We start from the raw sequence: 11196 nt of genomic DNA on the forward strand, positions 1-11196 counted from the left end.
TACCTGGTAGGAAGCTGATTTTGCATGCCTGTTTCATGCCTTCCTGGCAAAGGAGACAAAGAGAAGAAGCAAAAGCAAAGGCCACAAAGGGGAAATTGCCCAAACTACAGAGCTCCCTTGCTCCTCATCCAAGCTGCAATGATGCTGACCCTGTTGGAGCTGGAGGGCTCTGCTGCACACTGTGAGCAGCTCCGTGTGCTGACAGTGGGCACATTGCTCAAGCACATTGCTGGGAGAGGGAGAAAACAAGTGACTGTATGGTCAAGGCATCTACAACAGTCCCAGGGTGCCGGGCTCGGCAGTGCAAGCTGGACTTGCTCCACGGGTCCACCTGGGACGGGCTGGGCTGGGCCAGACCTGCAGAGTGTGGCTGGGCCTGACTTGGCCCAGACATGGACATGGTGATGGCTTTGTCCCCACAGGGCATAGGAAAGCGGGCCGTCCCTGCTAGACATCAATTCTGTGTGACTGTCATGTGGATGTCCCAGAGAGTTGGAAATGCTTCGAGAGTCCTCACGCCCACCCATGAGGTCCAGCCTCCACAACCCGCAGGACCTGCCCAAACCCTGTTTTTTCAGGAGCCATCTGGTCTCTAAGCAAGGATGTCATCCTGCAAAAATAACTTCAGAAGCTGCCCTAATTTGAGCCCCGATGCCCAATGCTTTTTGGTATGTGAGAAGCAGGAGGAAGTACCTGGCTGGACCAGGTGCATCACCAACCCCAACAGCTCCTTTCTTGTGTACTAAAATAGGCAGGACTGGCTGTATCACAACCATCTCTGCCGGAGTGTCTCTGTGATGGGCTGTGCACAAGCTTCCCAGCCTCTCCTTGGGGCATTCCCAGCCAGGAGTCACTCAGGGGCAACTCCTTCCAGAAGATGCAACCCCACAGAAATTCAGGGCCAGGTAGCCAACACCTAGCAAAGTAAGAGAAAGATATTTTAGCTCTGAGCAGCAAATAGCCTTCTTGCAGCCTCCAAAACGTGCCTGAGGACTTCGAAAGCCTGATGCCCAGTAACATCACCTCTTAAATTTAATCAGATAGAACCTCCCAAACTGACTGCAGAGCTGCAGACTTGCACTGCCTGACCAGCACCCCACCTTGTGCCAGAGGGGTGTGCAAGGCTGAATGTCTCAGCAAAGGACACCAAGCACCAGCATTTTCAGAAATAAAATGTACGCTTTGCTGGGATGACCAGTGAGTTTAAATTCTTGAGTAAAAAGAAGAATCCTTTCAAAAATCTGCCTGATCCTGCTTTCACAGGGAATGCGCCCAAGCAGGGCAGGAATTCAGGAAAGCTCTGCAGATACACATCTGCAGGATGCCTTGGTCAGTGCTATGTAGAATGTAACCTTAATGGGATACATGGTTCCAGAGGTGGCTCAGATATGCCCTAGTGAAAGCGCAAGGGCACAGAGTGCCCTCTGCTTCAGCAGGGCAGGAAGGTGGACACAGCCTTCATCCACACCAGAACTCGTTCTGCCATATTTATCACACCTTGCTGGCAAACATGACACAATCTGAGCAATACAGCATGACTGCTGATGGGGTGTCAACAGGTTTTCATGGGAAGAAGGTATCCCATTAAGGATCCCAATAATCTCCCACATTCAGTGGTAGCTGCCAGAGAGCTCATCTTACAGATAAAATTAACTCTGATCATCAATTAATCCCCATCAAAACCCCAATAAGAAGTAACTTATTCTGTCCTGTAAGAGCTGTGGGTATTACAGTCCCCTGCAGTTTTCCCCCATGCCAAGCTGCTGAGGCACCAGCACTCGGCCCCACAGTCCCACGCCTCCCCAAGGCTGCATTACATAGGGGACTGTGGGAGCCCCTCCACCATCCCTGCCGAGCCCAGGCAGCTCCCGGGGGGTCTGAAATGGCACCACAGCAGCACTTGATTAACTGTGCTAGGAGCTGATGTGGGAAGCACTGGTGGGAGGGGACACAATGGGACACTGCAAGCTAACAATTAAATTTGGGGCCCTGCTTGGCCCATGATGTCATGGCTTCCCAGCGCCCAGCGATTGGCTGCGGGTGAGCATCTGCTGGGAGCTGAGGATGGTTATTTGCCTGAGGTTCAGACCTTTCCCAGCGGCTCTGAATCAGGCTGGTTGTCCTGACAACCTGGATAGTGGCAGCTTCTGATAACCACGTAATGAGGTTGTCACAAAAAGGAGCCCCTCCATCAGAGAGGTTTAAGGATCATTAATATTTCCGAGGGAGCGTGAGAGAAGAGGTAAGGGGACCATCTGGCGATGCTGGAGCGCGTCAACAGCCTCCCTTGGAAAGGAGCTTCATTAGATAGGAACCACCTACCGACATGTAGCGATGGGAACAGGCAGGCTGCCTGCCAGCAGCGAGGGGTCCCAACTGCTCAGCTGTGGGATCTGGGATACGCTGAGATCCAGGCAAGGACAGAGCAAGGAGGACACACAGGTGCTGCCTGGGAATGATTCAAGTTGCTGAGTAGTGAAAGTACCCAGGGCTTATGTGGGCATGGAGCAGTAACACAGCCTGGGAATAGTGACACAGTGAGGCTGGCACACAGAGGCCTTCCCACCGTGCTGCTGCTCTCACGTGCTGCCTCTTGGAGGGTAAGGCACCGAAAGACTCTGTGCCTTGGATTACCCCATTTGCAGGTAGCTGCTGTGAATGGTTAGAATACTTCCCACTCCTGTCCTACAAATCTCGCTCAGGGGCAGGGCACAGACTCATAAAGAGACTCACAGCTCATTCAAAGAGAATTCATGCATGGCTGCTGTCCTGAGGGTCCCTCTCAGCTCAGGTGCAAGACAGGACAGAAATGTCCCCTGAAGTCTGAAGACTGAATCTGTGGGATCATGCAAGGCACCAAACACCATGTCTTCCCCTGGGATCTGCCCATGTACTGTCTTCTCACCCCAGGAAACTCTTTGTCCTTCACCCTGTCCTTGTGAAACATGGGTTTCATTCACCCTGTACTCAAGAGACCCACGAGGTACCTCCCTGTGGCTGCTGTAACTGTGGATTGAGGTGCTGCAGTCTGAAACCTTCGTGGATGGCAGTAACACCACAGCTTGGAGAAGCTCAGTTGCCAAACTACTGATCCCCAGGACCAAGTTCCTGGAGAAAAATGCCCACCTTCATGTCAAACAACACACTTTTTTAAAAACTTTCCTGTAAAATGATGAAGTCTGAATCTTTCCTAAGAGGAGACAGAAATTACCTCCATAGATAAGTCCTTATGAATCTTCCAGCAATAATTGACAGAATGTGTCTTTTGTGTAATTTTAGTTTGTTCTAAAAATATCTACTAAGTGTAAACGCTTGCTAAAGTCAGTATAAGGCTTCATTAATATACTTAACACTTTATTTAATAATAAAATTTTTATATTAAAGGCTGCTGTACTTTTAATACCTATTTTTACCTCAAACCACGATTTCCCTATTCAAAATTAGTGCTTCAACTGTGGATTTAACTGAGATGTAATAGCACTATTAACACATGTCAATTAAATACCAATCAACTACTAAAGACTGCATTTAATAGATACATTTCTTAATATACTACTGCTATACCTCATTAAAATTGTGTTGAATCTTCACAACTGTTGTAAACAATCAAGTGGGATACAATCCACCTCCAGGAGCTAGTAGAACTAACGTAGTGCTCTCCTACTCTGGGGAGGTGTGTGATAGAAAATTCAAAGTTAAGACAAAAATACAGTTGATTACCTATAACAGAAATACTCTCAGATAAGATGTAGGCATCAGGTTCACAAATCCTGCCTCTCTCAGAAAGGACAGGAATGTCTGCAAGGAGATCCCCAGCCTGGAAGAGGATTTTGCAAGAGGGAAACAATATGAGCTGACACTGCTCATACCTGTGCTCTGCAATCCTACCAGAGCTGTCTTTAGTGATTCTTCCCCATGGGAAGCTCTACAGCCCAGCAGCATTGCTCCTCCAGTTTTGGCAGACGGGAAACTGAGGCAAAGAGCAGCTCAGGCTGGGCAGCAGGTCAGTGGCAGCTGTACAGTAACCTCCCAGTATTGTCTCCCATGGAACCCCAGTGTCACTCCCAGGCCTCTTTTTTTTTTTGTAAATTGTAATTTAAATCACCTTCCAACAGGAGTAGCAAGACTAACAGCTTGAATGTATCAAGCCCTACCTTAACACAGATTGTAAACAGAACACCTCACAGCTTCCTGCAGAAACACCAGTGGGATCCAGAATTTTTCAGGACAAGCACTGTAAAGTCCAATCGTGATTTGCACTTAAACATCAACCATGCTCCTTCATGGGGAACATCCCATTTGACTGAACACAAACAAAGATGGCCCACCTGCCTGCTGAATTTTATCTTCTCAAGATGTTGAATTCAACCTGCTCTCAGGACTGAGAAAGTCAAGATTCACCCTATCTATCCAAACAGCACAGAATGGTTTCCAGTCCTTCTTGGCACCAGAGAATAAGATTCTTCACCCAGGGCAGTGTGGCCAAGCCGTCATAGCCCAGCACAAGCACCAGATTTACTGATACATGACCATGCCCAACCCCCTGCACTAGAGAATCTCAGCAGAGGTGAGAGATCCCTTCCCCTGTAGGAACCGCTATGCATGACTGTGTGCAGTACGCTTCAAAGGAACAATCTGACAGTAAAACCACCATGGCAAGATGGGCAAGTTCAGCAAATTTATCTTCTCCAAAAATAGTTGTCATTGAACAGTGATTCTTCATTGGAAGAGCCGCACATCACCGTGCCTCTGTTTTCAGCTTGCAAAATGTCTAGAGGTGGGTGAGACATATAAAAACCATTCTCCAGCTGTTTATCTTTGTTTTAGTATGAAAAGCATTTGCCAACATACTAGATTTTTACACAAGTCATTCTCCATTTTCTTCCCAACTACTCGGGAGCAGGAATGATACCAATTCTTGTGCCTGCCAGGAGACATGAAAATAGAGAGGCTCATGAGGTGAAATGTCATCATTTTACAGGCTGCCACACTGTGGCAGTTCAGGCTTAGTAGTGTCTGGATATGGGGTTTTAATTTACATTCACCTCGATGTAATCATTAAGACTAATTACTGAAGCACTGAGGTGGAGTAAGTGTGAAGCAGCCCTGCCTGCACAGCCCTCAGCTCCTGACATCTGATCTCAGCTCTGTCAGCAGGAGACCTGCTGAGCTCCCACCTTGATGTACAGACTTGGAAGGGGTAAACCATTGGTGGTACCTGACATTCTAGGGTTTTAGAAATAGTGAATATGGAGGCCAGTGTTTAACCTGTGACTGTCCAGAGCATCTCAACATCCCAGATCAAAATCATATCAAGGTAATATCTAAAAGGAAGGTATGAAAATTAACTGATTCAAGCCAATAAAGCTGTTAGAAAATGAAATGGAATTAACAGCTTTTACCCTAGGACTACTACTGAATCTTTTTAATGCCTGTTTGTCAGGCAGACAGTTTGCAATAAAACAATCTTGCTCTCTGGCTCTTTTCCACTGAATGCAGTTGTACTTCAGGAGCAGAAAGGGCTTAGGCAGGGATTCAGACCTCTTTGTTGCGCTCCATCACCAGAAGATTTCATATGGGGATGATTCTGGACTGAAGACACTAGAGTGCTGTTTGCTGTGGAAGGGAAGCAGTGTCGAGCAGCTGCTAGGAAAACTTTGCCATACCTCATCTCCTGCTGCCTTCAGGGTATTCTGGTGAAAGCAGAAAGGTCTGATGCCACAGAAGTCCATGATTTCCCTATGAGCCCTGAGACGGGCTCCATGAGAGCCAGAAGGGAACCAGCCTGTGAAGGGGAGCAGCAAGGCACTACAAAACAGGATGGAGATACAGACTTACATCCAGAAACTGACAAGCTGAAGAGGAAAGACTCTACCTTATTTTCAGTTCATCATCCCATGATAACCCAGTCAGACAGACTCCAAGCCCAGGCTGACTTACCTCTGGCTGGCCTGTAGCACAGACACACTCATAAAGGTTTGCACCCTTCAGGGACCCTAGACCCTCAGCTATGGTATCACAGGGGAGGGGCTGAGTTAATGTTTCAAAGCAGATGAGAAGCTGAGGCTGCTTCAATTCTAGTGGTTCCTTCCCCTTCCACAAATGAAAGTGGATCCTTATGTCCATGTGCCTCTTCCTGCTCATTCAGCTCTCCCTTGAAAATCCACTTTTCCCACAGAAAATGTTGTGAATCTGAGAATTAACCTCATACTAAACCAGTATGAGCTCTGATTTCACAGCTCCACTGGTATCATGGGTGAGTATGAACAAAGGTGCTGTGGATGGCAAACACATGGCTCTGCACGATGGCTTGTGATGGCTAGAGAATGCGGGTTCCCAGTATGCTGCAATGCAAAGGTACCATAGGCATCAGGATGACATCAGCCCACAGGGCCTGGAGAAGAAAAAGGTCTTTATGTGGTTCCCTTTCCACAAATGCAGGCTTCATTGCCTGGAGAATATCCCATGACAGTTAGAGTTTACTACCAGGCTGGCTCAGGGCAGTGCCCTCCCAGCACTAGAAGACCAGAGACAAGGGTTGTCTGTGCACTTCTGCGCCAGCCTGCAAGACTGAAGCCTTACAATTAGAAAAAGCATGATAGAGAATGTGTGTCTTGACTTAGAGAATACCCTTCTCAAGCTTACTGGGGTTGTGACCTGGAAAATTAAAATGCAAGAAACTCTCCAGCTGCTGACCAGGCAAAGTGGTTGATATTGGATTAAAGATTCAAGGCTCTCTGCTGTAGCATACAGGCACTAACTGCACCGGCTGAAGTGCCCCTCTCTTCTTTTGTGTGCCCAGTAACAGCTACAGCAGCAGGACTGAGACTGTCTTTGTGATACAAACAATTTGCAATGGCTGAAGAGAAAGATTCCTCTGAAACCTGATTAAATGAGACACTTCAAACAGGATTTCAGGAAGCTGGTCCAGAGGAAGGATTATTAGTGAGACTGACCACATCACGATAGTAAATGGAGAATGTGTCAAAAACTAAACTTACATGTACAGACCACCTCAGTGCGCTTACTTTAGAGGAGAATATCCCCTTCTTCTCTTCACTCTCCAACACCTTCCTTCCCTTTCTGCCCTGCACACACTTGCAGCTCACACCAGGGCACAGCCAGTAAAATGTGCAAGATTTGTTCGTGCCAAGCAGTCTTTCTACTGTTTGTCTCCAAACCCTTGGTTTTCTTTGGCCACAAAGGGAACTCCATAAGCAATAGTGAAGGCTAAGCATGGGTGCAGGTACAAACACCAAGGAGAAGTTCATGTCATAGACTTATCTTCCACGTCATTGGGACAGCTACAGTCTCCTTTGACATAGCATAGATGGAACCAAATATTTGAAGACAAAAGGCCACTATCCCAGAAATAATCCTTTTATCATAATTCAGAGTCGAGAAAGCAGTGCAGCATGAGTTTTATGACAAAACAGTGGGTTTTTTCTTCTCATGATTCTTGAATTATGCATTTCAGTGTACAAAACAACCCAGGTTTGACAAGTCTTACCTGAACAGTAGAAGAGTTTTGAAACCCAAGATTAAGGAAAGATATGTTCATGAGACCCTGGCCACATGACAGTCAATAGGAAGAGGGTAAGACCTATTGGACACATTTTCAAAACACTTTCAGTGACAGCTCCTTTAAGAAGCTCAAGGAAGCACCAATTTCAGCATGCATCCACAGGGTGGGAGAACACCGTTCATGGAAAATCTATGGAAGTTTTATTCTCCATCCAATATGGATCAAAATCAAACATAGTAAGAAAAAATATTTCAAGAATTATAAGAATGACCTTTTGGCCAACTTGAGTCAAGTGTATAAAGCATGACAGTACATTTCAGCCCTTACCTCTGACTGTGAAAGCTGGTTGTTCAGAGAATGCAGTCAGTCTTATTAATCTGGTGCTCAAAGATGTCACCTAATCAAGAGCTGGGATCAGGAAGAATTCCTCAGCTGACATTAAAATGTTAAATGCAATGGACTGAATCCAATTATTATTTCTATTGCAATTGCTAATAAATGAGAGGGGGCTGGAGGGTCTGATTTCCAAGATAAACACGTGGCATCAATGCCACTGGAGACAGAGACTGATTGAAGCTTTGGACCTGTTCTGCTCTGCAGTGCCAGGTCAGACTCCCCTTCCACCCTGGGCCTGCTGATATCTGGGAATCCAGTAAGCTCCCATGGGGTCAGAGAATCCCTGTCCCAGTGATAGTGTCTGGGTGCTCTCATGCATCACAAAGGCTACAAACCTGCATGGTTACCCAACTGTTCTGCTAACCTCCATGTTCCATGAGATATTTCCTTCTTTTGGTACCCATAAAATACAAAGCTCAGGGATTTATGATCCCTGGTAAACCCAGCATGTAAACAGAGAAACCATCTCCCTCCATGTTAATTTATCTTGTAAGATATATCAGGCCTTCATCTCTTCAGCCAAGGTATCAAGACAGCCTTCCTTGTCATGGATATGCCTTTGCAGTCAGCTGGTAAGTCTCCCTTCCAGTCTGAGCTCTTCAATGCAAAGATATGTCATAAACCTTCCTCCCAAAAAAATCCTTCACTGCATGAGAGGAATATGACTGGTGCATTGACAGCTTTCAATGACCTGAAATGACTTTGTGAAGTTTTACAGGGACCCAACTCAGCCAAGAACAATCACCCTTAAAACAGAAATTAAAGTGAAATATCTTTATTTTTTCATGAAGGAAAAAGCAGCATGTTCCACTGGAGCACCCACTCCACCTCTGTGCCACTGTGACACCTCCACTGGCAGTCACACAGCTTCTGCCAGTGCCCAATGAAGCCCACCAGGATGGGGCATCACACTCAGTATCCACCTCCCAACACTGTATGGAGCAGGTAACGATTCCATACAAACAATCTTTTCAATGACAGGTCCCATCCCATATGGAGGCCACTGTCAGAGAGGAAGAGAGCCAGAGGCCAGTACTGTATTTGGTGGTATCCCACATGCTCTCCTGATGCCATGTATCTACACTGGACTCCAGCCAACAGGATGCAGCCAAATGTAGTAGGTGATTCCATGACATTACTCCAGCTTACACCAGTGTAAATAAGCCTGGGCTCCTGCCCTCCCTTTCCTGTGCTACCAGTGTGGCTTTACTGTGCAGCTGCCAGTCTGAATGCCAATCCACTCTGCCTCTGGCTTTCTGCAGGACCCAGACTCTTATGCTTCAGTGCATCCTTGCAGTCGAAACAAGATGTTTGCTCATACATATTTTTAATCCTGTTGCTACCCTGGCTCCTTCTCGTTAGTGGCCTTGCACAGCCGTTGGTTCCACACCAGGGGAACAGCCCAATTATCTTGCACAGCCCAGGGGAGAGCCACTGCTCCAGGAGGAGAGGGGTGCTTGCCCCATGGGAACAACTGCTATCCCGTGGTGAGGGGAGGAAATCCCAGAAGTTCATAAAGTCTCAACAAGGCAGGGGAGGAAATGCCAGATAAATTCCTCATCACCAGAGGAAGAGAAACACCATCCCTCTGGCACATGCTGTCTTTGCTACATCTCAGAGGGCTGCACACAGCCCTGCAGTTGCAGGTAAGCAGTGATTTCTGGAGAGCAGCTCCCTGGGGCAGAGCTCTGGGAGTAACGCACGGCTGGGCAACTCCAGGGCACACTCACTCTTTACAAGACAAAGTGACACGTGGCCACAGACTCAAAGCTGGCTGGTAGACACATATGTTGCTGAGCAGGATGGGCTTACCCATCTCCAACATTTCAGCTCCCGTTGACTTGGACTGAAGCTCCCAAGGGACCGCCTTAGCCAAGACCAGTCACACTGACCACAGTGTCTCCTTGGAGCTGACACCTGCAGGTCAAGCTACAGCAAGGGCTACCAGCATACAGCTTCATCCAACTCTCCCTGTGCACTGGGCAGACACATCAAGCCACAGAAGAAGGTAAGACAGGCACTCTGCATTTTGGCTAAGCCAAAATCTCTCTTGTTCACTTTTCCACACAGACATCACCACAGAGACCCACCCCTACTCCTTCAAGCTTGTCATCACATGAGACATGGGCTCCACCTCCCGAAGAGATCTGATCTGTCAGCTCAGGCTGTGGCACATGAAACCCAGCTCCTCCTCCTCCAAGGAGGTAAGTGACTGTACAGCCTTAGCTACACTTACTGGTGTCTGCAGTGAGGGAAGAGGAGGCTGGCTCGCCCTTTGGAGGTCCAGTCCCTTCACCACCTGCCTTTCCCAAGCCCTGAACCAGCAAAATGGATTTTCACACTCAGTCCTGCATACAGTCTTGGGCAATCCCACGAGATTTTATGTGGCAGCCATGCTCTTTTTGAAACACTGCATGGTCCAGAACAGACTGACTGCACAGCAAGGTGAATCACAGCTGTGAACAAAATGTCTGGACAATTTCTGTGGCAAAAAAACTGGCATTGCTTCATACTACTGCTGTCAATTATCTCCTGGTTGCACAATGAATCCCTTATCACCTTCTCTCACCAGTGCTGGACAGGAGGAGCTTTACAGCCTTTGCTTTCGCCTCACTAATCTTTGCTGGGCTGACAAGTCCCATGGACCAGGAACAGACTGCTCATCTGGCTCAGAAATAGAGCCTGTACTTTGCCTTCACTGACTGTTGAAAATGTGCCCTCAGATGTCCTGGTGTGCCATTTTTGTCTTCTAATGAAAGCTGAATGTCGCTGCTCACCCCACCAGGAACAAATGCCAGCACCATAAAGCCCCAATTCTGGCCACTTCTTGCACCAGACAGCAGTTGGACTGTCTGTTGCAGGAGAGGGGCACTGGGCAGGAGCATGCCACCACATCTGATGCCAGCACACCTGGTGCCATGTAGGCCATCCTGTTGTCAAAAAACCCCAAAGTTTGGTGGTGACACCAGTCATCACCGAACTAGCAGGGCTGCATCACTACATCCCTCCTGTGCCCTTGTACCCACCAGGCCTGGAAAGATGAGCTGCTCTGAATGGAAACAGGGTCTCACCAACCCAAGGCTCTCTGCTTACTGCAGCACTGGCCACCTGCCCTACAGTGTCTGAGTTCAGCAGGTGAATGTTGCCCTATTCTGCACTTTTTGCTACACATGCCAGAAGTGATCGGGGCCCTTCAAAACCCTGAGACAATGTTGTGTATTCATGAGTGCCATCTGCTGGCACCTTCTCCCTTCATTAACCTTTCCAAAGCCACT

Source organism: Coloeus monedula (assembly GCF_965178545.1).
Source record: "Coloeus monedula genome assembly, chromosome: 12".
Lineage (NCBI taxonomy): Eukaryota > Metazoa > Chordata > Aves > Passeriformes > Corvidae > Coloeus > Coloeus monedula.